This window comes from Triturus cristatus, chromosome 1_1 (genome assembly GCF_964204655.1).
Source record: "Triturus cristatus chromosome 1_1, aTriCri1.1, whole genome shotgun sequence".
Classification (NCBI taxonomy): domain Eukaryota; kingdom Metazoa; phylum Chordata; class Amphibia; order Caudata; family Salamandridae; genus Triturus; species Triturus cristatus.
In genome coordinates, this window is record NC_140579.1 from 1023012658 (window position 1) to 1023038847 (window position 26190).

A 26190-nucleotide genomic window follows, 5' to 3' on the forward strand; every position below is an offset into this window, starting at 1 on the left:
ACAAACTTAGAAAAGGAATCCAGAAATGAACCATGTGATGTGCTAAAATAGCTATATGGTGCTCTTTAATTTATAGAATGAGCAATTGTGCACATATACAAAACTGCCGTTAAATGCTTAAAGGATAAAATTAGAAACACATTCAATAGATATAAATCAGGCCCCCAAAAACGAAATTATCTATTTTTGCAAAAGTAAATAAATTTACATCATTTTCCTTAGATGCATTGTATTAGATGTTCACAGGCAAACTTTTCAGCTGCAGTATATTTGATAGGAATGCTCCTTCAGCCAGCACTTTCCCAGTTAAACACGGGTGGAATTTGGCAGAACCGTCCTTTTAAATGAAAGTGGCGCAAAAATGTGACGCGTTTCAAATTGGGCTTATGCACTTAGGCTTGTGAGTTAAATGTGTCCAAAATGATAGGCAAGGGATGCAGCTTGTTTTTTATACATGGAATTATCACAAAAACGAATAATTGGGATTTTTTTAAAGAAAATTATTAATCATGGGAAAAATTATTTAAAAAAAAATAAGTGCTTTTCAAAATCGTTTTTTGATATTTATAAAGCTTAATACTCATACTATGACCTCCTAGCATTAAAATTTGATTTAAGTTGTGTTGCATCTCTAAAATGACAAGCATTCGCGCGTACAATTTTCCCTTGGCGCAGGCGCAAACAAGCTCATTTTTATAAAGTATAAGTTATTATTTCCAATGCCTGACTCATGGGTTATGTAATAGACATTCTGGTAATGCATATTATGCAAGAAAATTGTAGGATATTCATGTTTTAATGCTTAAAATATCAAAGTCGAATTTGGGTAAAAAAAACTGTTTCAATTGCATTTTCTTTCATTCAGAGTACTGTTTAAAGTGTCTCAGGCTTCAGTAAATGCATACGTTTAGGTTTTGATATATATTTACAGGTTGTGCCTTCTTATGATTCAATGAGTCAATGTGCCAGTACAAAGGCTTGTTTTAATATCAGGGTTGAAGGTTCTAACTTTAGCTGTGTCTGTCACGATACTACTGAACACGCTATGAAAAACAAGACCTTTTTAAAAACTTGGGGAAATTAAATAAAATATGGTGTCGCAGCCCGCAACTATTTGATGTTAATAAAAAACGGCCTTAATGAAGTTAGCACCCACACAGAGAAAGAGAAATGGAGAATTGTTTTTTGATGAAGGAAATAGAGGATGTTTGTGAGCAGGTACGTGATGAAGTCAGTAATGATAGAGGGGTGGAGAAATGTAGAATTACGGTTATAGGAGCTAGGTAATACATAGGAAGGAGAAGAACAATTGGGAAAATAGAATGCCGTGGAGGGAAGAGAGATGATGAAGGGGAGTAATAAAGACATGAAGAGTAGCGTGAGGAAGGTTGTATTGACGAAGGGAATAAAGAGGAATGTGGTACCGGTTTGAGTAAGTAGGAGGGGAAAGATGAGATTGCAGGTCCTAGCAGTAGGGGTGAAAATATTGTAATTACCTGGCGGGAGGCACTGAGTTTCATATGCTAATATGAAAGCGACAAACAGAGCTTGAATAAAGGCAAATGACAAAATGATGAAGAAAATATCAAAACTCATTGCGAATACAATTCACAGTGCCAGTGGACTGGGGCAGAAAGCGGTCTCACTTGCTGGAGTTCAGTCTAACTTTAGCTGGGCCTACTGAGACGTTCATTCATTTAAGGTTGATGAAATGTATACCATTGCATAGGATTGCAACAAGCATTTATTCTAAAAACCGGTATGTGTGTTATTAAGTTCTGTGAATTTTTCACAGTACATGTAGTTTAACAATCTGGAAATAGGGATAATTTTTTAGCGCCTAACAAGGAGAAATTATTTTTCAAAATAGAGCGAATTATTGCAAGTTAGGAGGAATTAGGAAGGCCTTCTGGCTTTGACGAATTCAGAGTGTCAGAGCTGGGGGTTGGGAGAGCTGCAGAGGCTGGCTCGGTCACGCTGCTGAGATGCTATCTTTCCCGTAAACAATGGAGTTGACATTTATGACCTTTTAAATTAGGGCCTTGCCTCTGTGGAATGCAGAATGCCCTTGCTACACGGGCCTCTAAAGGTGGGGTTTCTGGTTTCTCCATAGCATCACTAAAACTAAAGAACTTAATTCCACCGGGAAAATATAGCAAAGGGGTTTTCTTTGAAAGTCCAAACATCATGTTAAATGCTTTGCTGATACATTGGTGCTCTAAAAAAGAAAATAGAATGATGCATGCTATAGTTGCTCTTCTTTAACAGAAAGCAAAGTGTTGCATTAAGTCTGAGACAGACAAAAAGATTCTAAAATGTTTTTTTAAGGCTACATGCCTAAATGTGAACGAATTGCTATCATGAATTGTTCTTGCTGGTCCTGTATGTTAGAAGAGAAACAGTAGAGTTATATTTGACAGCAGATTTCCATTGCCTGGTGATCTACTGTCAAAAAGGAGGGTACGTTTTTTAAACCTGACAAATTAAACAGGCCCAAATATTGGGTTTTGGGCTGCAGTTTTACAGTGCATAAAGTACATGACATGGTGTTTGTGTGTCACCGCTTTTTACATTTGCTATTGTTTTGTCTATGCTTTTTTGTGCTTGATATACAGCAAGTATATCTGATGGCTTGATGTTTTGTGCGTTTTTATTATTTTTTGCATGTTTTTGTTGTTTTCGTTGCTGCTTTTTATACTATTACAAGTTTACCTGTGTTGTGAAGGGGATGGTCATGACGATGCCCATCGCTACGCAACAGTTGGTTGAACTTGTTCTGGTTACTAAATTCCACAGCTAATGATATTTTCATGCTGTGAGCATGAGAGACAACACTTCACCAGTGCATGTATAAATTGGCTATAATGGTATTACAGAAAACTAAAAGAGATCTACAGGATCAAAGTGTGTCACCTGTCACCTGTCACCTGTCACGTTATACTGCCCTTCCCTTAAAGGAACAGGCAGCCCTACATTTATGTATCCTTGATTGGACCTAAGGATGAAATTATAGATCTGTGACTCAAGGTGGCCTAATTTCTATATTACATGAGGTAATGGTGTCCTGTCTCCTAAGTAGCATATGGCCTTTGCTTCTTAAAAGGAAACTAGGTTTTCATTTTTCCCTGCAGAAGGAACTGGAACTTTAGCTAAGATTACCGTATATGGTGTAGTCGCCAGCGGTAGAGTTAAAACGTATGTGACTTTGGCCTTTTGTGTATCACCCGTACTCTTGGTGATGTCACATGCCTGACTACCACCCAAGTAAATTCTTGTCCTTCCTATAGATTTTTATTTTTTATTGTTTTTGTTTCTTCCCTGCCCAATGTCGCATTATGCTTAGTGATTGGGGATTTCAGTTGTGTCCTAGTTCCAATTCCCTTTTCCGTATTCCTTTCACCAGTCAGCCCATTTATTATTGTAGGTGTATTGTTCAGGTACATACTTCCAGACTGCAGTTATGCACCAGGAACCCCCATATTATGTACAAATTCCCTTTTTGCATGACCAGACTGGTTTCCAAGAATTTTCCTTAGGCCTGCTTCAATGTTTTCCAGCCTGACTGTCAGGATAGCGATAGACTGGCTAACTGACTCAATATTAGGCCTGGGCGAAGCACTACGCTACGCTCGCGTAGTTTGCGAAGTTCGCGCTACTTCGCGCTACGCGAACTGCACGTAGCACAGTGCGAACACGCGTAGCGTAGTGTTGCGTAGTGCTGCGGTCATTTTTTGCTTGCTCGCGGTCCTCAACGTCAAGTTGGCGACCGCGAGCAAGCAAAATGACATCCTGGCGAGACTTTTTCCTTGTTCGCGATCGCGAGCATGGAAAATAAACCTCCCGGCGAGATTCCCAACGCGAGAAGGTCATGTTTCTCATTGCGAGGGGTCGCGTATGCTCGCGACCGCTCGCGATGAGAAACTACCAGTTCGCGTTGAGAAAGCTGCAGCTCGAGTAAAAATCTACTCGAGCAGCAGAAAACTACAGCTCGCACTGTGCAAGATGCCATTTTCAATGATTGCACAGTGCCGGTTGCTTGTCCGCACTGTGCAATCATTGAAAACAACATCTTGCACAGTGCGAACATGTTACTTCGCAGTTCGCGAAGTGCTACGCGTAGCTCGCGTAGTGCGAACTTCACTTTGCGTAGCTTCGCGAAGTGCTACTTCGCGAACTACGCCCACCCTTACTCAATATTATAGTAAGACAAGTTTTCCATACCAATAGGAGATATCTTGCGTTTACCCTTTTGAACATGACGAATTCTCAATGTCTATTTTTAATGTGGTTTTTACCCTTTTGTTCCTGCTGCTTTAATTTTTGGTGGGATCAGATGTGTTCTAATCATGCAAATATCAGGACCCTCTAGTTCTTGTCTTTTGTTTTCATATCTGACTATTAGCCTGTGTATTGCCTAGTGCACCTGATATGAAAGGTTTCTACATGCCTATGATAATCTGTACCATGTGATTTCTCTATTGAAATGTCCTAGATAAGAATTTAGAAACACTTATATGTAATCATTCAGGAAAAAAAATGTGTTTGCCCTATTAGACAATGCCACCATATGTGAAGACATCCATTTTAGATAGAATTCTCGTGTAGTTATCTACCCTTAGATGATGGAGGCTCTCACACGGAAACCCAATTGAAAAGCTTAGAGGCACTGTTTTGCCTACTGCCTTTTTATTTGTATTGCTTCCTGAGAAAGACAGTGTATTCTGGACCAAAATTGTCCCATGGCGTGTGGCCACTCCTTTGAAGGACCGCAGGCCACCTGTTTACAGTCCCCTTGTTATACAACGAACTGTTTAAAGCATCGCACTTGCTTCATCAGAAGGCGTTCAACATCAGAAAAGAAGGAGGAGCTGGTTTTGCCACAGAACCAGAATTCCAGTGCAAAAGAGCGCCTGTCATGTGCTGGTAACCTCTGACAGTGTGCAGTCTCTTGAGCCCCTGGGCCTGAGTTTTTGGCCACACACACGCCCTCTTTTCCCTTTGCTCCAATGGAAGTGCAGTGCACCGGCGGATCCAAGATTGACAGAAGGCACTACATTCCAGTGCCCATGGAAGAGCAGCCTGAGCGTCCTCTGACACTGAGTGATGAGTGTTGGATCCTGAGAATGGTCCCGGGTCTGCCCATGACCAATGGAGAGCATATTATTTGTAGTATCTGCAGCAGAGGAAAGACACAGGTGCACTGCCTTGAAACATTGAGACCCTCGAGTGAGCTGTGAGTGTTTGCCAGGAGGGCACTCCAACTGAGCAGTACTTTCTTTTCTCATGAAAGGCTTGAATGAAGAGGCCCATGCAAAAGAAAACAACAGAAGAAGATTTGATGGACAATAGAAGCCTGCCAGAGAGGCTTTTTGAACGGACTCTGGGCATAGGTGGTTTCACGAGAGGTTTCCGTGTGATTGTATAGACTAGGTGTTAGAAGACTGTTTGTTTTGCTGGCATTGTCTAGTATAAGCAGAATAAAATCCATTTTCTGTGGAAAGGTGCCCCCTTTTCACCTCAGAGCATTGATGAGGGTCACCACTGTTTCACCTGAACATACAAAAATGTATAGGAGCCCTAAAATGTTACTAAATATTTCATTTGTAATAATGGTCGCTACTTTCTCCCGTTGTCTATATATTCTTAATAACGTGTTTTCTAGTGTTTTTTTAAACATGACGTTGTCATTTATGGGTGGGATTGATTTTCTCTACTCAATTGACTTCTGCACCCTCTGTCCAACCTATGTCTTTTCCCACTACTGTTTCTTTGCACTCTTTTCACCCTTTTCCTGAACATGAGCAGGTTAAAAGATCAGAATTCGTAAGCAATTCTTCTATACAGCTTCTGCATCGACACTAGTTAGTAGTAAACATCACTAATTGTTGGGGGTGTGATCTTATGCCACCTAGATAGAGGTATTCCTTATTTTGTCCTGCCATATGTGGCCTTTGTGCTACTACATGTGTCCCGTGAGAGTCGCTAAGTAATAGGATGATGCTACAGCAACATCTCCATGACTTCATGTCTGTAGACCTGGACTAAGATCAGTATGAGTATAGTGATTGCCTATGTAAGGGCAAAAGGAGGGTCTGTCGTACTTTGATATTTGGGACCGCGTAGGAGACAGGGCCCTACCCCTGTTTTATTCATGTATTAGCAAACCGCGATTGGTCAATGCGGTATTTACAAGCGCTTTGCATAACGTCCCATTGCCAAATGCACTATGTATACGTTATTATACATTGACTCCGTGGGTTCCATCTTGGAGCGGTGGCCATCTTAATAGTTGCCCTCACATAGACAAACACATTATAAGCAAGTACAGGCCTTTAGAATACATGTACTTTCTGCTTGACTTCTCCATGACCTGGGCAGCTGGTCTCCGCTGCCCCAGGTCAGTCCGGTCTCACGAGCTCCCCATCCTCCGGCCACCTGTGATTAGCATCAGGGCATGACACACCATAAAACCTTTTTCATCCCACACAAGCCTCCGGCTAATCTCTTTCACACCTGACTGTTCCTGCTTTATGGCCTGTTTTTCTAAACAGGAGATGCCCGTGTTCAACTAGGGCCTGTTGATATCTGATGTGGGATCTGAGCCTTGCTGGGTAAATAATTGCGGGCTGGCTTAACTGGAATGTGGGATGGTCATCATGACTCTGCTCTTTCGTTTGTAATATATACTTTTGAATGACCATACCATAAACTGAAGAATGTGTGCCTGAAGCACAAGAATCTGTATATAAGGGAAGACTGTTTTTTGTTCTAGAGACTGCCTCATTCAGTTGCTAATGCTTCTGTGCGACGTAGTCTCACTCATTTGAGTTTAATAAAGATGTCTTTTCATATTTCAGCTTCTGTTGCCAAGTTCTTTGTGATATTATCAAGATATGCAGAATTTTATAATACCACATCAGGAAGTACTCGAAGTCATAGGGTGCTACCCCTAGCACCTCTGGGGTCTCAAAAATTGGAGTACTTCAGTTGGGGGTCGTGCAGGGGGTAGATTTAGGGTTTAGGGCAGAGCAGTGGTGTGCGGTCAGTGTAGGGGTCATGCTGGGGGTAGTGTTGTAGGGTTTAGGGCAGTGCAGTGGTGTTCGGGCAGTGTAGGGGGTCGTGCAGGGGGTGGTGTTTCAGGGTTTAGTGCAGTGCAGTGGTGTTCAGACAGTGTAGGGGGTCTTGCTGGGAGTGGTGTTTCAGGGTTTAGGGCAGTGGTGTTCGGGCAGTGTAGGGGGTCTTGCTGGGGGTGGTGTTTCAGGGTTTAGGGCAGTGCAGTGGTGTCTGGGCAGTGTAGGGGGTCGTGCTGGGGTGGTGTTTCAGGGTTTAGGGCAGTGCAGTGTTTTTTGGACAGTGTAGGGGGTCGTGCTGGGGCTGGTGTTTTAGGGTTTAGGGTAGAGCTGTGGTGTTTGTGTAGTGTAGGGGGTCATGCTGGTGGTAGTGTTTTAGGGTTTAGTGTAGTGCAGTGATGTTTGTGTAGTGTAGGGGGTCGTGCTGGGGGTAGTGTTTTAGGGTTTAGGGTAGTGCAGTGGTGTTTGGGTAGTGTAGGGGGTCGTGCTGAGGGTAGATTTAGGGTAGTGCAGTGGTGTTTGGGTAGTGTAGGGTGTAGTGCTGGGGGTAGATTTAGGCTTTAGGGTAGTGCATTGGTGTTTGGGTAGTGTAGGGAGTTGTGCAAGGGGGGAGTGTTTTAGGGTTTAGGGTAGTGCAGTGGTGTTTGGGTAGTGTAATAGATTGTGCTGGGGTAGTGTTTTAGGGTTTAGGGTAGTGCAGTGGTGTTTGTGTAGCATAGGGGGTCGTGCTTGGGTAGTGTTTTAGGGTTTAGGGTAGTGCAGTGGTGTTGGTGTCGTGTAGGGTGTCGTGCTGGGGGTAGTGTTTTAGGGTTTAGGGTAGTGCAGTGGTGTTTGGGTAGTGTAGGGGGTCGTGCTGAGGGTAGATTTAGGGTAGTGCAGTGGTGTTTGGGTAGTGTAGGGTGTAGTGCTGGGGGTAGATTTAGGGTTTAGGGTAGTGCATTGGTGTTTGGGTAGTGTAGGGAGTTGTGCAAGGGGGAGTGTTTTAGGGTTTAGGGTAGTGCAGTGGTGTTTGGGTAGTGTAATAGGTTGTGCTGGGGGTAGTGTTTTAGGGTTTAGGGTAGTGCAGTGTTTGGGTAGTGTAGGGGGTCGTGCTGGGGTAGTGGTTTAGGGGAGTGCAGTGGTGTTTGGATAGTGTAGGGGGTACTGCTGTGGGTAGTGTTTTAGGGTTTAGGGCAAAGCAGTGGTATCTGGGCCGTGTAGGGGGCCGTGCTGGGGTGGTGTTTCAGGGTTTAGGGCAGTGCAGTGGTGTTCAAACTGTGTAGGGGGTCGTGCTGGGGCTGGTGTTTCAGGAATTAGGGTAGTGCTGTGGTGTTTGTGTAGTGTAGTGGGTCATGCTTGTGGTACATTTAGGGTTTAGGGTAGTGCCGTGGTGTTTGTGTAGTGTAGGGGGTCGTGCTTGGGTAGTGTTTTAGGGTTTAGGGTAGTGCAGTGGTGTTGGTGTAGTATAGGGGGTCATGTTGGGGGTAGTGTTTTAGGGTTTAGGGTAGTGCAGTGGTGTTTGGATAGTGTAGGGGGTAGTGCTGGGGGTAGATTTAGGGTTTAGGGTAGTGCATTGTTGTTTAGGTAGTGTAGGGAGTCGTGCTGGGGGAGTGTTTTAGGGTTTAGGGTAGTGCAGTGGTGTTTGGGTAGTGTAGGAGGTTGTGCTGGGGGTAGTGTTTTAGGGTTTTGGGTGGTGCAGTGTTTGGGTAGCGTAGGGGGTCGTGCTGGGGGTAGTGGTTTTGGGGAGTGCAGTGGTGTTTGGGTAGTGTAGGGGGTACTGCTGTGGGTAGTGTTTTAGGGTTTAGGGTAGTGCAATTGTGTTTGGGTAGTGTAGGGGGTTCTGCTGGGGGTATTTTTTTAGGGTTTTAGAGTAGTGCAGTGGTGTTTGGGTGGTGTAGGGGGTTCTGCTGGGGGTATTTTTTTTAGGGTTTTAGAGTAGTGCAGTGGTGTTTGGGTAGTGTAGGGGGTACTAAGGTGGGTAGTGTTTTATGGTAGTGCAGCGGTGTTTGGGTATTGTAGGGGTTGTGCTGGGGGTAGTGTTTTAGGGTTTAGGGTAGTGCTGTGGTGTTTGTGTAGTATAGGGGGTCGTGCTGGTGGTAGTGTTTTAGGGTTTAGGGTAGTGCAGTGGTGTTTATTGTAGTGTAGGGGGTCGTTCTTGGGGTACATTTAGGGTTTAGGGTAGTGCAGTGGTATTTGTGTAGTGTAGGGGTCGTGCTTGGGTAGTGTTTTTGGGTTTAGGGTAGTGCAGTGGTGTTGGTGTAGTGTAGGGGCTCGTGCTGGGGGTTGTTTTTTGGGGTTTAGGGTAGTGCAGTGGTGTTGGTGTAGTATAGGGGGTCATGTTGGGGGTAGTGTTTTAGGGTTTAGGGTAGTGCAGTGGTGTTTGGATAGTGTAGGGGGTAGTGCTGGGGGTAGATTTAGGGTTTAGGGTAGTGCATTGTTGTTTAGGTAGTGTAGGGAGTCGTGCTGGGGGAGTGTTTTAGGGTTTAGGGTAGTGCAGTGGTGTTTGGGTAGTGTAGGAGGTTGTGCTGGGGGTAGTGTTTTAGGGTTTTGGGTGGTGCAGTGTTTGGGTAGCGTAGGGGGTCGTGCTGGGGGTAGTGGTTTTGGGGAGTGCAGTGGTGTTTGGGTAGTGTAGGGGGTACTGCTGTGGGTAGTGTTTTAGGGTTTAGGGTAGTGCAATGGTGTTTGGGTAGTGTAGGGGGTTCTGCTGGGGGTATTTTTTTTAGGGTTTTAGAGTAGTGCAGTGGTGTTTGGGTAGTGTAGGGGGTACTAAGGTGGGTAGTGTTTTATGGTAGTGCAGCGGTGTTTGGGTATTGTAGGGGTTGTGCTGGGGGTAGTGTTTTAGGGTTTAGGGTAGTGCTGTGGTGTTTGTGTAGTATAGGGGGTCGTGCTGGTGGTAGTGTTTTAGGGTTTAGGGTAGTGCAGTGGTGTTTATTGTAGTGTAGGGGGTCGTTCTCGGGGTACATTTAGGGTTTAGGGTAGTGCAGTGGTATTTGTGTAGTGTAGGGGTCGTGCTTGGGTAGTGTTTTTGGGTTTAGGGTAGTGCAGTGGTGTTGGTGTAGTGTAGGGGCTCGTGCTGGGGGTTGTTTTTTGGGGTTTAGGGTAGTGCAGTGGTGTTTGGGTAGTGTAGGGGGTCGTGCTGAGCGTAGATTTAGGGTTGTGCAGTGGTTTTTGGGTAGTGTAGGAGGTCGTGCTGGGGGTAGTGTTTTAGGTTTTAGGGTAGTGCAGCGGTGTTTGTGGAGTGAAGGGGTCATGCTGGGGGTAGTGTTTTAGGGTTTAGGGTAGTGCAGTGGTGTCTGGGCCGTGTAGGGGGTTGTGCTGGGGGTGGTGTTTCAGGGTTTAGGGCAGTGGTTTTCGGGCAGTGTAGGGGTCTTGCTGGGGGTGGTGTTTCAGGGTTTAGGGCAGTGCAGTGGTGTCTGGGCAGTGTACGGAGTCGTGCTGGGGTGGTGTTTCAGGGTGTAGGGCAGAGCAGCGGTGTTCAGGCAGTGTAGGGGGTCGTGCTGGGTCTGGTGTTTCAGGGTTTAGGGTAGTGCTGTGGTGTTTGTGTAGTGTAGGGGTCATGCTGGTGGTAGTGTTTTAGGGTTTAGGGTAGTGCAGTGATGTTTGTGTAGTGTAAGGGGTCATGCTTGGGCTACATTTAGGGTTTAGTGTAGGGCAGTGATGTTTGTGTAGTGTAGGGGGTCGTGCTTGGGTAGGGTTTTAGGGTTTAGGGTAGTGCAGTGGTGTTTGGGTAGTGTAGGGGGTCGTGCTTAGGGTAGATGTAGGGTTTAGGGTAGTGCAGTGGTGTTTGGGTAGTGTAGGGAGGTCGTGCTGGGGATAGGTTTAGGGTTTAGGGTAGTGCATTGGTGTTTGGGAAGAGAAGGGAGTCATGCTGGGGGAGTGTTTTAGGGTTTAGGGCAGTGCAGTGGTGTTTGGGTAGTGCAGGAGTTCATGCTGGGGGTAGTGTTTTAGGGTTTATGGTATTGCAGTGTTTGGGTAGTGTAGGGGGTCGTGGTTTAGGGGAGTGCCGTGGTGTTTGGGTAGTATAGGGGATACTGCTGTGGGTAGTGTTTTAGGGTTTAGTGTAGTGCAATGGTGTTTAGGTAGTGTAGGGGGTTCTGCTGGGTGTAGTGTTTTAGGGTTTAGGGTAGAGCAGTGGTGTTTGGGTAGTGTAGGGGGTACTGCTGGGGGTGGTGTTTTAGGGTAGTGCAGTGGTGTCTGGGTAGTGTAGGGGGTAGTGTTTTAGGGTTTAGGGTAGTGCAGTGGTGTTTGTGTAGTGTAGGGAGTCGTGCTGGGTGTAGTGTTTTAGGGTTTAGGGTCGTGCAGCGGTGTTTGTGTAGTGTAGGGGGTCGTGTTTTAGGGTTTAGGGTAGTACAGTGGTGTTTGGGTAGTGTAGGGGGTCGTGCTGGGGGTAGTGTTTTAGGGTAGTGCAATGTTCTTTGGGTAGTGTAGGGGATTGTGCTGGGGGTTAGTGTTTAGGGTTTAGGGTAGTGCAGTGGTGTTGGGGTAGTGTAGGGGGTTGTGCTGGGGGTGGTGTTTCAGGGTTTAGGGCAGTGCAGTGGTGTTCGGGCAGTGTAGGGGGTCGTGCTGGGGTGGTGTTTCAGGCTTTAGTGTAGTACAGTGGTGTTTGTGTAGAGTAGAGGGTCGTGCTGTGGGTAGTGTTTTAAGGTTTACGGTAGTGCAGTGGTGTTTGGGTAGTGTATGAGGTAGTGCTGGGGGCAGTGTTTTAGGGTTTAGGGTAGTGCAGTGGTGCTGGGGTAGTGTTAGGATCGTGCATGGGGTGGTGCTCTAGGGTTCAGGGAAGTTCAGTGGTGATTGGGAAGTGTAGGGGGTCATGCTGGTGGTTGTGCTTTAGGGTTTAGGACAGTGCAGTGGTGTTTGGGCAGTGTAGGGGGTTGTGCTGGGGGTAGTGTTTTAGAGTTTAGGGTAGTGCAGTGGTCGTTGGGTAGCATAGAGGGGTCATGCTAGGGGTTAGTGTTTTAGCGTAGTGCAGTGGTGTTGGGGTAGTGTAGGGGGTTGTGCTGGGGTAGTGTTTTAGGGTTTAGGGAAGTGCAGTGGTGTTCGGTCAGTGTAGGGGGTCGTGCATGGGGTGGTGCTTTAGGGTTTAGGGCAGTGCAGTGGTATGCGGGCAGTGTAGGGGGTCATGCTGCAGGTGGTGTTTAAGGGTGTAGTGCAGTGCTCTGGTGCTTGGGCAGTGTAGGTGGTCATGCTGGGGGTGGTGCCTTAGGGTTTAGGGCAGTGCAGTGGTGTTCGGGCAGTGTAGGGGGTGAGCTGGGGGTAGTGTTTTAGGGTTTAGGGTTGTGCAGTGGTGTTTCGGTAGGGTAGGGGGTCGTGCTGAGTGTAGATTTAGGGTTTAGGGTACTGCAGTGGTGTTTGGGTAGTGTACGGGGTCGTGCTGAGAGTAGATTTAGGGTTTAGGGTAGTGCAGTGGTGTTTGGGCAGTGTAGAGGGTCATGCTTGGGGGGGTTTATGGTTAAGGGCAGTGCAGTGGTTTTCGGGCAGTGTAGGGGGTCATGCTGCGGGTGTTGCTTTAGGGTTTAGGGCAGTGCAGTGGTGTTCGGGCAGTGTAGGGGGTGAGCTGGGGGTAGTGTTTTAGGGTAGTGCAGTGGTGTTTGGGTAGTGAAGGGGGTCGTGCTGAGAGTAGATTTAGGGTAGTGCAGTGGTGTTTGGGTAGTGTAGGGGGTCGTGATGGTGGTAGATTTAAGGTTTAGGGTAGTGCAGTGGTGTTTGTGTACTGTAGGGAGTCGTGCTGGTAGGAGTGTTTTAGGGTTTAGGGCAGTGCAGTGGTTTTCGGGCAGTATAGGGGTAGTGCAGGGTGTGGTGTTTCAGGTTTTAGTGCAGTGCAGTGGTGTTCAGACAGTGTAGGGGGTCTTGCTGGGGGTGGTGTTTCAGGGTTTAGGGCAGTGGTGTTCGGGCAGTGTAGGGGGTCTTGCTGGGGGTTGTGTTTCAGGGTTTAGGGCAGTGCAGTGGTGTCTGGGCAGTGTATTGGGTCATGCTGGGGTGGTGTTTCAGGGTTTAGGGCAGTGCAGTGGTGTTCAGGCAGTGTAGGGGTTTGTGCTGGGTCTGGTGTTACAGGGTTTAGGGTAGTGCTGTGGTGTTAGTGTAGTGTAGGGGGTCATGCTGATGGTAGTGCTTTAGTGTTTAGTGTAGTGCACTGATGTTTGTGTAGTGTAGGGGGCATGCTTGGGGTACATTTAGGGTTTAGGGTAGTGCAGTGGTGTTAGTGTAGTATAGGGGGTCGTGTTGGGGGTAGTGTTTTAGGGTTTAGGGTAGTGCAGTGGTGTTTGGGTAGTGTAGGGAGTCGTGCTGAGGGTAGATTTAGGCTAGTGCAGTGGTGTTTGTGTAGTGTAGGGGGTAGTGCTGGGGGTAGATTTAGGGTTTAGGGTAGTGCATTGGTGTTTGGGTGGTGTAGGGAGTCGTGCTGGTGGTAGTGTTTTAGGGTTTAGGGTGGTGCAGTGTTTGTGTAGTGTAGGGGGTCGTGCTGGGGTAGTGGTTTTGGGGAGTGCAGTGGTGTTTGGGTAGTGTATGGGGTACTGCTGTGGGTAGTGTTTTAGGATTTAGGGTAGTGCAATGGTGTTTGGGTAGTGTAGGGGGTCATGCTGGGGGTAGATTTAGGGTTTGGGGTAGTGCAGTGGTGTTTGGCTAGTGTAGGGAGTCGTGCTGGGGGAGTGTTTTAGGGGTTAGGATAGTGCAGTGGTGTTTGGGTTGTGTAGGAGGTCATGCTGGGGGTAGTGTTTTAGGGTTTAGGGCAGTGCAGTGGTGTTTGAGCAGTGTAGGGGGTCGTGCTGGGGGTGGTGCTTCAGGGTTTATGGTAGTGCAGTGCAGTTGTGTTTGGGTAGTGTAGGGGGTCGTGCAGAGGGTAGTGTTTTAGGGTTTAGAGTAGTGCAGTGGTGTTTGAGTAGTGTAGGGAGTTGTGCTGAGAGTAGATTTAGGGTTTAGGGTAGTACAGTGGTGTTTAGGTAGTGTAGGGGGTCGTTCAGGGGGTAGATTTAGGGTTTAGGGCAGAGCAGTGGTGTGCGGTCAGTGTAGGGGTCATGCTGGGGGTAGTGTTTTAGGGTTTAGGGCAGTGCAGTGGTGTTCGGGCAGTATAGGGGGTCGTGCAGGGGGTGGTGTTTCAGGGTTTAGTGCAGTGCAGTGGTGTTCAGACAGTGTAGGGGGTCTTGCTGGGGGTGGTGTTTCAGGGTTTAGGGCAGTGGTGTTTGGGCAGTGTAGGGGGTCTTGCTGGGGGTGGTGTTTTAGGGTTTAGGGCAGTGCAGTGGTGTCTGGGCAGTGTAAGGGGTCGTGCTGGGGTGGGGTTTCAGGGTTTAGGGCAGTGCAGTGTTTTTTGGGCAGTGTATGGGGTCGTGCTGGGGCTGGTGTTTTAGGGTTTAGGGTAGAGCTGTGGTGTTTGTGTAGTGTAGGGGGTCATGCTGGTGGTAGTGTTTTAGGGTTTAGTGCAGTAATGTTTGTGTAGTGTAGGGGGTCGTGATTGGGATACATTTAGGGTTTAGGGTAGTGTAGTGGTGTTTGTGTAGCATAGGGGGTCGTGCTTGGATAGTGTTTTAGGGTTTAGGGTAGTGCAGTGGTGTTGGTGTCGTGTAGGGAGTCATGCTGGGGGTAGTGTTTTAGGGTTTAGGGTAGTGCAGTGGTGTTTGGGTAGTGTAGGGGGTCGTGCTGAGGGTAGATTTAGGGTAGTGCAGTGGTGTTTGGGTAGTGTAGGGTGTACTGCTGGGGGTAGATTTAGGGTTTAGGGTAGTGCATTGGTGTTTGGTTAGTGTAGGGAGTTGTGCAAGGGGGGAGTGTTTTAGGGTTTAGGGTAGTGCAGTGGTGTTTGGGTAGTGTAATAGGTCGTGCTGGGGTAGTGTTTTAGGGTTTTGGGTATTGCAGTTTTTGGGTAGTGTAGGGGGTCATGTTGGGGGTAGTGGTTTAGGGGAGTGCAGTGGTGTTTGGGTAGTGTAGGGGGTACTGCTGTGGGTAGTGTTTTAGGGTTTAGGGTAGTGCAGTGGTGTTTGGGTAGTGTAGGAGGTACTGCTGGGGGTAGTGTTTTAGGGTAGTGCAGTGGTGTTTGGGTAGTGTAGGGAGTCGTGCTGGGGGAGTGTTTTAGGGGTTAGGATAGTGCAGTGGTGTTTGGGTAGTGTAGGAGGTCATGCTGGGGGTAGTGTTTTAGGGTTTAGGGCAGTGCAGTGGTGTTCGAGCAGTGTAGGGGGTCGTGCTGGGGGTGGTGCTTTAGGGTTTATGGTAGTGCAGTGCAGTGAAGTTGTGTTTGGGTAGTGTAGGGGGTCGTGCAGGGGGTAGTGTTTTAGGGTTTAGAGTAGTGCAGTGGTGTTTGAGTAGTGTAGGGAGTTGTGCTGAGAGTAGATTTAGGGTTTAGGGTAGTACAGTGGTGTTTAGGTAGTGTAGGGGGTCGTGCAGGGGGTAGATTTAGGGTTTAGGGCAGAGCAGTGGTGTGCGGTCAGTGTAGGGGTCGTGCTGGGGGTAGTGTTTTAGGGTTTAGGGCAGTGCAGTGGTGTTCGGGCAGTATAGGGGGTCGTGCAGGGGGTGGTGTTTCAGGATTAAGTGCAGTGCAGTGGTGTTCAGACAGTGTAGGGGGTCTTCCTGGGGGTGGTGTTTCAGGGTTTAGGGCAGTGGTGTTTGGGCAGTGTAGGGGGCTTGCTAGGGGTGGTGTTTCAGGGTTTAGGGCAGTGCAGTGGTGTCTGGGCAGTGTAAGGGGTCGTGGTGGGGTGGTGTTTCAGGGTTTAGGGCAGTGCAGTGTTTTTTGGGCAGTGTAGGGGGTCGTGCTGGGGCTGGTGTTTTAGGGTTTAGGGTAGAGCTCTGGTGTTTGTGTAGGGTACGGGGTCATGCTGGTGGTAGTGTTTTAGGGTTTAGTGCAGTGATGTTTGTGTAGTGTAGGGGGTCGTGATTGGGGTACATTTAGGGTTTAGGGTAGTGCAGTGGTGTTTGTGTAGCATAGGGGGTCGTGCTTGGATAGTGTTTTAGGGTTTAGGGTAGTGCAGTGGTGTTGGTGTCGTGTAAGGGGTCGTGCTGGGGGTAGTGTTTTAGGGTTTAAGGTAGTGCAGTGGTGTTTGGGTAGTGTAGGGGGTCGTGCTGAGGGTAGATTTAGGGTAGTGCAGTGGTGTTTGGGTAGTGTAGAGTGTAGTGCTGGGGGTAGATTTAGGGTTTAGGGTAGTGCATTGGTGTTTGGGTAGTGTAGGGAGGTGTGCAAGGGGGAAGTGTTTTAGGGTTTAGGGTAGTGCAGTGGTGTTTGGGTAGTGTAATAGATCGTGCTGGGGTAGTGTTTTAGGGTTTAGGGTATTGCAGTGTTTGGGTAGTGTAGGGGTCATGTTGGGGGTAGTGGTTTAGGGGAGTGCAGTGGTGTTTGGGTAGTGTAGGGGGTACTGCTGTGGGTAGTGTTTTAGGGTTTAGGGCAGTGCAGTGGTGTCTGGGCCATGTAGGGGGCCGTGCTGGGGTGGTGTTTCAGGATTTGGGGCAGTGCAGTGGGTTCAGACAGTGTAGGGGGTCGTGCTGGGGCTGGTGTTTCAGGGTTTAGGGTAGTGCTGTGGTGTTTGTGTAGTATAGTGGGTCATGCTGGTGGTACATTTAGGGTTTAGGGTAGCGCCGTGGTGTTTGTGTAGTGTAGGGGGTCGTGCTTGGGTAGTGTTTTAGGGTTTAGGGTAGTGCAGTGGTGTTGGTGTAGTATAGGGGGTTGTGCTGGGGGTAGTGTTTTAGGGTTTAGGGTGGTGCAGTGTTTGGGTAGCATAGGGGGTCGTGCTGGGGGTAGTGGTTTTGGGGAGTGCAGTGGTGTTTGGGTAGTGTAGGGGGTACTGCTGTGGGTAGTGGTTTAGGGTTTAGGGTAGTGCAATGGTGTTTGGTTAGTGTAGGGGGTCGTGCTGGCGGTAGATTTAGGGTTTGGGGTAGTGCAGTGGTGTTTGGGTAGTATAGGGAGTCGTGCTGGGGGGAGTGTTTTAGGGGTTAGGATAGTGCAGTGGTGTTTGGGTAGTGTAGGAGGTCGTGCTGGGTGTAGTGTTTTAGGGTTTAGATCAGTGCAGTGTTGTTCGGGCAGTGTAGGGGGTTGTGCTGGGGGTGGTGCTTTAGGGTTTATGGTAGTGCAGTGCAGTTGTGTTTGGGTAGTGTAGGGGGTCGTGCAGGGGGTAGTGTTTTAGGGTTTAGAGTAGTGCAGTGGGGTTGGAGTAGTGTAGGGTGTTGTGCTGAGAGTAGATTTAGGGATTAGGGTAGTACAGTGGTGTTTAGGTAGTGTACGGGGTCGTGCAGGGGGTAGATTTAGGGTTTAGGGCAGAGCAATGGTGTGCGGTCAGTGTAGGGGTCATGCTGGGGGTAGTGTTTTAGGGTTTAGGGCAGTGCAGTGGTGTTCGGGCAGTATAGGGGGTCGTGCTGGGGGTGGTGTTTCAGGGTTTAGGGCAGTGGTGTTCGGGCAGTGTAGGGGGTCTTGCTGGGGGTGGTGTTTCAGGGTTTAGGGCAGTGCAGTGGTGTCTGGGCAGTGTAGGGGGTCATGCTGGGATGGTGTTTCAGGGTTTAGGGCAGTGCAGTGGTTTTTGGGAAGTGTAGGGGGTCGTGATTGGGGTACATTTAGGGTTTAGGGTAGTGCAGTGGTTTTTGTGTATCATAGGGGTCGTGCTTGGGTAGTGCTTTAGGGTTTAGGGTAGTGCAGTGGTGTTGGTGTCGTGTAGGGGGTCGTGCTGGGGGTAGTGTTTTAGGGTTTAGCGTAGTGCAGTAATGTTTGGGTAGTGTAGGGGGTCGTGCTGAGGGTAGATTTAGGGTAGTGCAGTGGTGTTTGGGTAGTGTAGGGTGTAGTGCTGGGGGTAGATTTAGGGTTTAGGGTAGTGCATTGGTGGTTGGGTAGTGTATGGAGTTGTGCAAGGGGGAGTGTTTTAGGGTTTAGGGTAGTGCAGTGGTGTTTGGGTAGTGTAATAGGTCATGCTGGGGGTAGTGTTTTAGGGTTTAGGGTAGTGCAGTGTTTGGGTAGTGTAGGGGATCGTGCTGGGGTAGTGGTTTAGGGGAGTGCAGTGGTGTTTGGGTAGTGTAGGGGGTACTGCTGTGGGAATTGTTTTAGGGTTTAGGGCAGTGCAGTGGTGTCTGGGCCGTGTAGGGGGCTGTGCTGGGGTGGTGTTTCAGGGTTTAGGGCAGTGCAGTGGTGTTCAGACTGTGTAGGGGGTCGTGCTGGGGTTGGTGTTTCATGGTTTAGGGTAGTGCTGTGGTGTTTGTGTAGTGTAGTGGGTCATGCTGGTGGTACATTTAGGGATTAGGGTAGTGCCGTGGTGTTTGTGTAGTGTAGGGGGTCGTGCTTGGGTAGTGTTTTAGGGTTTAGAGTAGTGCAGTGGTGTTGGTGTAGTATAGGGGGTCATGTTGGGGGTAGTGTTTTAGGGTTTAGGGTAGTGCAATGGTGTTTGGGTAGTGTAGGGGGTCATGCTGAGGGTACATTTAGGGTAGTGCAGTGGTGTTTGGGTAGTGTAGGGGGTAGTGCTGGGGGTAGATTTAGGGTTTAGGGTAGTGCATTGGTGTTTGGGTAGTGTAGGGAGTCGTGCTGGGGGAGTGTTTTAGGGTTTAGGGTAGGGCAGTGGTGTTTGGGTAGTGTAGGAGGTTGTGCTGGGGGTAGTGTTTTAGGGTTTAGGGTGGTGCAGTGTTTGGGTAGCGTAGGGGGTCGTGCTGGGGCTAGTGGTTTTGGGGAGTGCAGTGGTGTTTGGGTAGTGTAGGGGGTACTGCTGTGGGTAGTGTTTTAGGGTTTAGGGTAGTGCAATGGTGTTTGGGTAGTGTAGGGGGTGTTCTGCTGGGGGTATTTTTTTTAGGGTTTTAGAGTAGTGCAGTGGTGTTTGGGTAGTGTAGGTGTTACTAAGGGGGGTAGTGTTGTATGGTAGTGCAGCGGTGTTTGGGTATTGTAGGGGGTGTGCTGGGGGTAGTGTTTTAGGGTTTAGGGTAGTGCTGTGGTGTTTGTGTAGTGTAGGGGGTCGTGCTGGTGGAAGTGTTTTAGGGTGTAGGGTAGTGCAGTGGTGTTGGTGTAGTGTAGAGGGTCGTGCTGGGGGTAGTTTTTTGGGGTTTAGGGTAGTGCAGCGGTGTTTGGGTAGTGTAGGAGGTCATGCTGGGGGTAGTGTTTTAGGTTTTAGGGTAGTGCAGCACTGTTTGTGGAGTTAAGGGGTCATGCTGGGGGTAGTGTTTTAGAGTTTAGGGTAGTGCAGTGGTGTCTGGGCCGTGTAGGCGGTCGTGCTGGGTGTGGTGTTTCAGGGTTTAGGGCAGTGGTTTTCGGGCAGTGTAGGGGGTCTTGCTGTGGGTGGTGTTTCAGGGTTTAGGGTAGTGCAGTGGTGTCTGGGCAGTGTACGGGGTCGTGCTGGGGTGGTGTTTCAGGGTTTAGGGCAGAGCAGCGGTGTTCGGGCAGTGTAGGGGGTCATGCTGGGTCTGGTGTTTCAGGGTTTAGGGTAGTGTTGTGGTGTTTGAGTAGTGTAGGGGTCGTGCTGGTGGTAGTGTTTTAGGGTTTAGGGTAGTGCAGTGATGTTTGTGTAGTGTAAGGGGTCATGCTTGGGCTACATTTATGGTTTAGTGTAGTGCAGTGATGTTTGTGTAGTATAGGGGGTCGTGCTTGGGTAGTGTTTTAGGGTTTAGGGTAGTGCAGTGGTGTTGGTGTAGTGTAGGAGGTCGTGCTTGGGTAGTGTTTTAGGGTTTAGGGTAGTGCAGTGGTGTTTGGGTAGTGTAGGGGGTCGTGCTTGGGGTAGATGTAGGGTTTAGGGTAGTGCAGTGGTGTTTGGGTAGTGTAGGGGGGTCGTGCTGGGGGTAGGTTTAGGGTTTAGGGTAGTGCATTGGTGTTTGGGTAGAGAAGGGAGTCATGCTGGGGGAGTGTTTTAGGGTTTGGGGTAGTGCAGTGGTGTTTGAGTAGTGTAGGAGGTCATGCTGGGGGTAGTGTTTTAGGGTTTATGGTAGTGCAGTGTTTGGGTAGTGTAGGGGGTGGTGGTTTAGGGTAGTGCAGTGGTGTTTGGGTAGTGTAGGGGGTTCTGCTGGGTGTGGTGTTTTAGGGTTTAGGGTAGTGCAGTGGTGTTTGGGTAGTGTAGGGGGTACTGCTGGGGGTAGTGTTTTAGGGTAGTGCAGTGGTGTCTGGGTAGTGTAGGGGGTTGTGCTGGGGGTAGTGCTTTATGGTTTAGGGTAGTACAGTGGTGTTTGTGTAGTGTAGGGGGTAGTGTTTTATGGTTTAGGGGAGTGCAGTGGTGTTTGTGTAGTGTAGGGGGTCGTGCTGGGGATAGTGTTTTAGGGTTTAGGGTAGTGCAGCGGTGTTTGTGTAGTGTAAGGGGTCGTGTTTTAGTGTCTAGGGTAGTACAGTGGTGTTTGGGTAGTGTAGGGGGTCGTGCTGGGGGTAGTGTTTTAGGGTAGTGCAATGGTCTTTTGGTAGTGTAGGGGATTGTGCTGGGGGTTAGTGTTTAGGGTTTAGGGTAGTGCAGTGGTGTTGGGGTAGTGTAGGAGGTTGTGCTGGGGTAGTGTTTTAGGGTTTAGGGTGGTGCAGTGTTTGGGTAGCGTAGGGGGTCGTGCTGGGGCTAGTGGTTTTGGGGAGTGCAGTGGTGTTTGGGTAGTATAGGGGATACTGCTGTGGGTAGTGTTTTAGGGTTTAGTGTAGTGCAATGGTGTTTAGGTAGTGTAGGGGGTTCTGCTGGGTGTAGTGTTTTAGGGTTTAGGGTAGAGCAGTGGTGTTTGGGTAGTGTAGGGGGTACTGCTGGGGGTGGTGTTTTAGGGTAGTGCAGTGGTGTCTGGGTAGTGTAGGGTGTAGTGTTTTAGGGTTTAGGGTCGTGCAGCGGTGTTTGTGTAGTGTAGGGGGTCGTGTTTTAGGGTTTAGGGTAGTACAGTGGTGTTTGGGTAGTGTAGGGGGTCGTGCTGGGGGTAGTGTTTTAGGGTAGTGCAATGTTCTTTGGGTAGTGTAGGGGATTGTGCTGGGGGTTAGTGTTTAGGGTTTGGGGTAGTGTAGGGGGTTGTGCTGGGGGTGGTGTTTCAGGGTTTAGGGCAGTGCAGTGGTGTTCGGGCAGTGTAGGGGGTCATGCTGGTGGTTGTGCTTTAGGGTTTAGGACAGTGCAGTGGTGTTCGGGCAGTGTAGGGGGTTGTGCTGGGGGTAGTGTTTTAGAGTTTAGGGAAGTGCAGTGGTCTTTGGGTAGCATAGGGGGTCATGCTAGGGGTTAGTGTTTTAGGGTAGTGCAGTGGTGTTGGGTTAGAGTAGGGGGTCATGCTGGGGTGGTGTTTTAGGGTTTAGGGAAGTGCAGTGGTGTTCGGGCAGTGTAGGGGGTCGTGCATGGGGTGGTGCTTTAGGGTTTAGGGCAGTGCAGTGGTGTGCGGGCAGTGTATGGGGTCATGCTGCAGGTGGTGTTTAAGTGTGTGGTGCAGTGCTCTGGTGTTCAGGCAGTGTAGGCGGTCATGCTGGGGGTGTTGCTTTAGGGTTTAGGGAAGTGCAGTGGTGTTCGGGCAGTGTAGGGGGTGAGCTGGGGGTAGAGTTTTAGGGTAGTGCAGTGGTGTTTGGGTAGTGTAGGGGGTCTTGCTGAGTGTAGATTTATGGTTTAGGGTACTGCAGTGGTGTTTGGGTAGTGTACGGGGTCGTGCTGAGAGTAGATTTAGGGTTTAGGGTAGTGCAGTGGTGTGTGGGCAGTATAGAGGGTCATGCTTGGGGGGGGTTTATGGTTTAGGGCAGTGCAGTGGTGTTCGGGCAGTGTAGAGGGTCGTGCATAGGGAGGTGCTTTAGGGTTTAGGGCAGTGCAGTAGTGTTCGGGCAGTGTAGTGGGTCATTCTGCGGGTGGTGTTTAAGGGTGTAGTGCAGTGCTCTGGTGTTCAGGCAGTGTAGGCGGTCATGCTGGGGGTGTCGCTTTAGGGTTTAGGGCAGTGCAGTGGTGTTCGGGCAGTGTTGGGGGTGAGCTGGGGGTAGAGTTTTAGGGTAGTGCAGTGGTGTTTGGGTAGTGTAGGGGGTCGTGCTGAGAGTAGATTTAGGGTAGTGTAGTGGTGTTTTGGTAGTGTAGGGGGTCATGCTGGTGGTAGATTTAGGGTTTAGGGTAGTTCAGTGGTGTTTGTGTAGTAGTGTAGGGAGTCGTGCTGGGGGGAGTGTTTTAGGGTTTAGGGCAGTGGAGTGGTGTTTGGGTAGTGTAGGAGGTCATGCTGGGGGTAGTGTTTTAGGGTTTAGAGTAGTGCAGTGGTGTTTGAGTAGTGTAGGGAGTTGTGCTGAGAGTAGATTTAGGGTTTAGGGTAGTACAGTGGTGTTTAGGTAGTGTAGGGGGTCATGCAGGGGGTAGATTTAGGGTTTAGGGCAGAGCAGTGGTGTGCGGTCAGTGTAGGGGTCGTGCTGGGGGTAGTGTTTTAGGGTTTAGGGCAGTGCAGTGGTGTTCGGGCAGTATAGGGGGTCGTGCAGGGGGTGGTGTTTCAGGATTAAGTGCAGTGCAGTGGTGTTCAGACAGTGTAGGGGGTCTTGCTGGGGGTGGTGTTTCAGGGTTTAGGGCAGTGGTGTTTGGGCAGTGTAGGGGGTCTTGCTAGGGGTGGTGTTTCAGGGTTTAGGGCAGTGCAGTGGTGTCTGGGCAGTGTAAGGGGTCGTGCTGGGGTGGTGTTTCAGGGTTTAGGGCAGTGCAGTGTTTTTTGGGCAGTGTAGGGGGTCGTGCTGGGGCTGGTGTTTTAGGGTTTAGGGTAGAGCTCTGGTGTTTGTGTAGGGTACGGGGTCATGCTGGTGGTAGTGTTTTAGGGTTTAGTGCAGTGATGTTTGTGTAGTGTAGGGGGTCGTGATTGGGGTACATTTAGGGTTTAGGGTAGTGCAGTGGTGTTTGTGTAGCATAGGGGGTCGTGCTTGGATAGTGTTTTAGGGTTTAGGGTAGTGCAGTGGTGTTGGTGTCGTGTAGGGGGTCGTGCTGGGGGTAGTGTTTTAGGGTTTAAGGTAGTGCAGTGGTGTTTGGGTAGTGTAGGGGGTCGTGCTGAGGGTAGATTTAGGGTAGTGCAGTGGTGTTTGGGTAGTGTAGAGTGTAGTGCTGGGGGTAGATTTAGGGTTTAGGGTAGTGCATTGGTGTTTGGGTAGTGTAGGGAGTTGTGCAAGGGGGAAGTGTTTTAGGGTTTAGGGTAGTGCAGTGGTGTTTGGGTAGTGTAATAGATCGTGCTGGGGTAGTGTTTTAGGGTTTAGGGTATTGCAGTGTTTGGGTAGTGTAGGGGTCATGTTGGGGGTAGTGGTTTAGGGGAGTGCAGTGGTGTTTGGGTAGTGTAGGGGGTACTGCTGTGGGTAGTGTTTTAGTGTTTAGGGCAGTGCAGTGGTGTCTGGGACGTGTAGGGGGCCGTGCTGGGGTGGTGTTTCAGGATTTGGGGCAGTGCAGTGGGTTCAGACAGTGTAGGGGGTCGTGCTGGGGCTGGTGTTTCAGGGTTTAGGGTAGTGCTGTGGTGTTTGTGTAGTATAGTGGGTCATGCTGGTGGTACATTTAGGGTTTAGGGTAGTGCCGTGGTGTTTGTGTAGTGTAGGGGGTCGTGCTTGGGTAGTGTTTTAGGGTTTAGGGTAGTGCAGTGGTGTTGGTGTAGTATAGGGGGTTGTGCTGGGGGTAGTGTTTTAGGGTTTAGGGTGGTGCAGTGTTTGGGTAGCATAGGGGGTCGTGCTGGGGGTAGTGGTTTTGGGGAGTGCAGTGGTGTTTGGGTAGTGTAGGGGGTACTGCTGTGGGTAGTGGTTTAGGGTTTAGGGTAGTGCAATGGTGTTTGGTTAGTGTAGGGGGTCGTGCTGGAGGTAGATTTAGGGTTTGGGGTAGTGCAGTGGTGTTTGGGTAGTATAGGGAGTCGTGCTGGGGGAGTGTTTTAGGGGTTAGGATAGTGCAGTGGTGTTTGGGTAGTGTAGGAGGTCGTGCTGGGTGTAGTGTTTTAGGGTTTAGATCAGTGCAGTGTTGTTCGGGCAGTGTAGGGGGTTGTGCTGGGGGTGGTGCTTTAGGGTTTATGGTAGTGCAGTGCAGTTGTGTTTGGGTAGTGTAGGGGGTCGTGCAGGGGGTAGTGTTTTAGGGTTTAGTGTAGTGCAGTGGTGTTTGAGTAGTGTAGGGTGTTGTGCTGAGAGTAGATTTAGGGATTAGGGTAGTACAGTGGTGTTTAGGTAGTGTACGGGGTCGTGCAGGGGGTAGATTTAGGGTTTAGGGCAGAGCAATGGTGTGCGGTCAGTGTAGGGGTCATGCTGGGGGTAGTATTTTAGGGTTTAGGGCAGTGCAGTGGTGTTCGGGCAGTATAGGGGGTCGTGCTGGGGGTGGTGTTTCAGGGTTTAGGGCAGTGGTGTTCGGGCAGTGTAGGGGGTCTTGCTGGGGGTGGTGTTTCAGGGTTTAGGGCAGTGCAGTGGTGTCTGGGCAGTGTAGGGGGTCATGCTGGGATGGTGTTTCAGGGTTTAGGGCAGTGCAGTGGTTTTTGGGAAGTGTAGGGGGTCGTGATTGGGGTACATTTAGGGTTTAGGGTAGTGCAGTGGTGTTTGTGTATCATAGGGGTCGTGCTTGGGTAGTGTTTTAGGGTTTAGGGTAGTGCAGTGGTGTTGGTGTCGTGTAGGGGTCGTGCTGGGGGTAGTGTTTTAGGGTTTAGGGTAGTGCAGTGATGTTTGGGTAGTGTAGGGGGTCGTGCTGAGGGTAGATTTAGGGTAGTGCAGTGGTGTTTGGGTAGTGTAGGGTGTAGTGCTGGGGGTAGATTTAGGGTTTAGGGTAGTGCATTGGTGGTTGGGTAGTGTATGGAGTTGTGCAAGGGGGAGTGTTTTAGGGTTTAGGGTAGTGCAGTGGTGTTTGGGTAGTGTAATAGGTCATGCTGGGGGTAGTGTTTTAGGGTTTAGGGTAGTGCAGTGTTTGGGTAGTGTAGGTGATCGTGCTGGGGTAGTGGTTTAGGGGAGTGCAGTGGTGTTTGGGTAGTGTAGGGGGTACTGCTGTGGGAATTGTTTTAGGGTTTAGGGCAGTGCAGTGGTGTCTGGGCCGTGTAGGGGGCTGTGCTGGGGTGGTGTTTCAGGGTTTAGGGCAGTGCAGTGGTGTTCAGACTGTGTAGGGGGTCGTGCTGGGGTTGGTGTTTCATGGTTTAGGGTAGTGCTGTGGTGTTTGTGTAGTGTAGTGGGTCATGCTGGTGGTACATTTAGGGATTAGGGTAGTGCCGTGGTGTTTGTGTAGTGTAGGGGGTCGTGCTTGGGTAGTGTTTTAGGGTTTAGAGTAGTGCAGTGGTGTTGGTGTAGTATAGGGGGTCATGTTGGGGGTAGTGTTTTAGGGTTTAGGGTAGTGCAATGGTGTTTGGGTAGTGTAGGGGGTCATGCTGAGGGTACATTTAGGGTAGTGCAGTGGTGTTTGGGTAGTATAGGGGGTAGTGCTGGGGGTAGATTTAGGGTTTAGGGTAGTGCATTGGTGTTTGGGTAGTGTAGGGAGTCGTGCTGGGGGAGTGTTTTAGGGTTTAGGGTAGTGCAGTGGTGTTTGGGTAGTGTAGGAGGTTGTGCTGGGGGTAGTGTTTTAGGGTTTAGGGTGGTGCAGTGTTTGGGTAGCGTAGGGGGTCGTGCTGGGGCTAGTGGGTTTGGGGAGTGCAGTGGTGTTTGGGTAGTGTAGGGGGTACTGCTGTGGGTAGTGTTTTAGGGTTTAGGGTAGTGCAATGGTGTTTGGGTAGTGTAGGGGTTACTAAGGGGGGTAGTGTTGTAGGGTAGTGCAGCGGTGTTTGGGTATTGTAGGGGTTGTGCTGGGGGTAGTGTTTTAGGGTTTAGGGTAGTGCTGTGGTGTTTGTGTAGTGTAGGGGGTCGTGCTGGTGGAAGTGTTTTAGGGTGTAGGGTAGTGCAGTGGTGTTGGTGTAGTGTAGAGGGTCGTGCTTTGGGTAGTTTTTTGGGGTTTAGGGTAGTGCAGCGGTGTTTAAGTAGTGTAGGAGGTCATGCTGGGGGTAGTGTTTTAGGTTTTAGGGTAGTGCAGCACTGTTTGTGGAGTTAAGGGGTCATGCTGGGGGTAGTGTTTTAGAGTTTAGGGTAGTGCAGTGGTGTCTGGGCCGTGTAGGCGGTCGTGCTGGGGGTGGTGTTTCAGGGTTTAGGGCAGTGGTTTTCGGGCAGTGTAGGGGGTCTTGCTGTGGGTGGTGTTTCAGGGTTTAGGGTAGTGCAGTGGTGTCTGGGCAGTGTACGGGGTCGTGCTGGGGTGGTGTTTCAGGGTTTAGGGCAGAGCAGCGGTGTTCGGGCAGTGTAGGGGGTCGTGCTGGGTCTGGTGTTTCAGGGTTTAGGGTAGTGTTGTGGTGTTTGAGTAGTGTAGGGGTC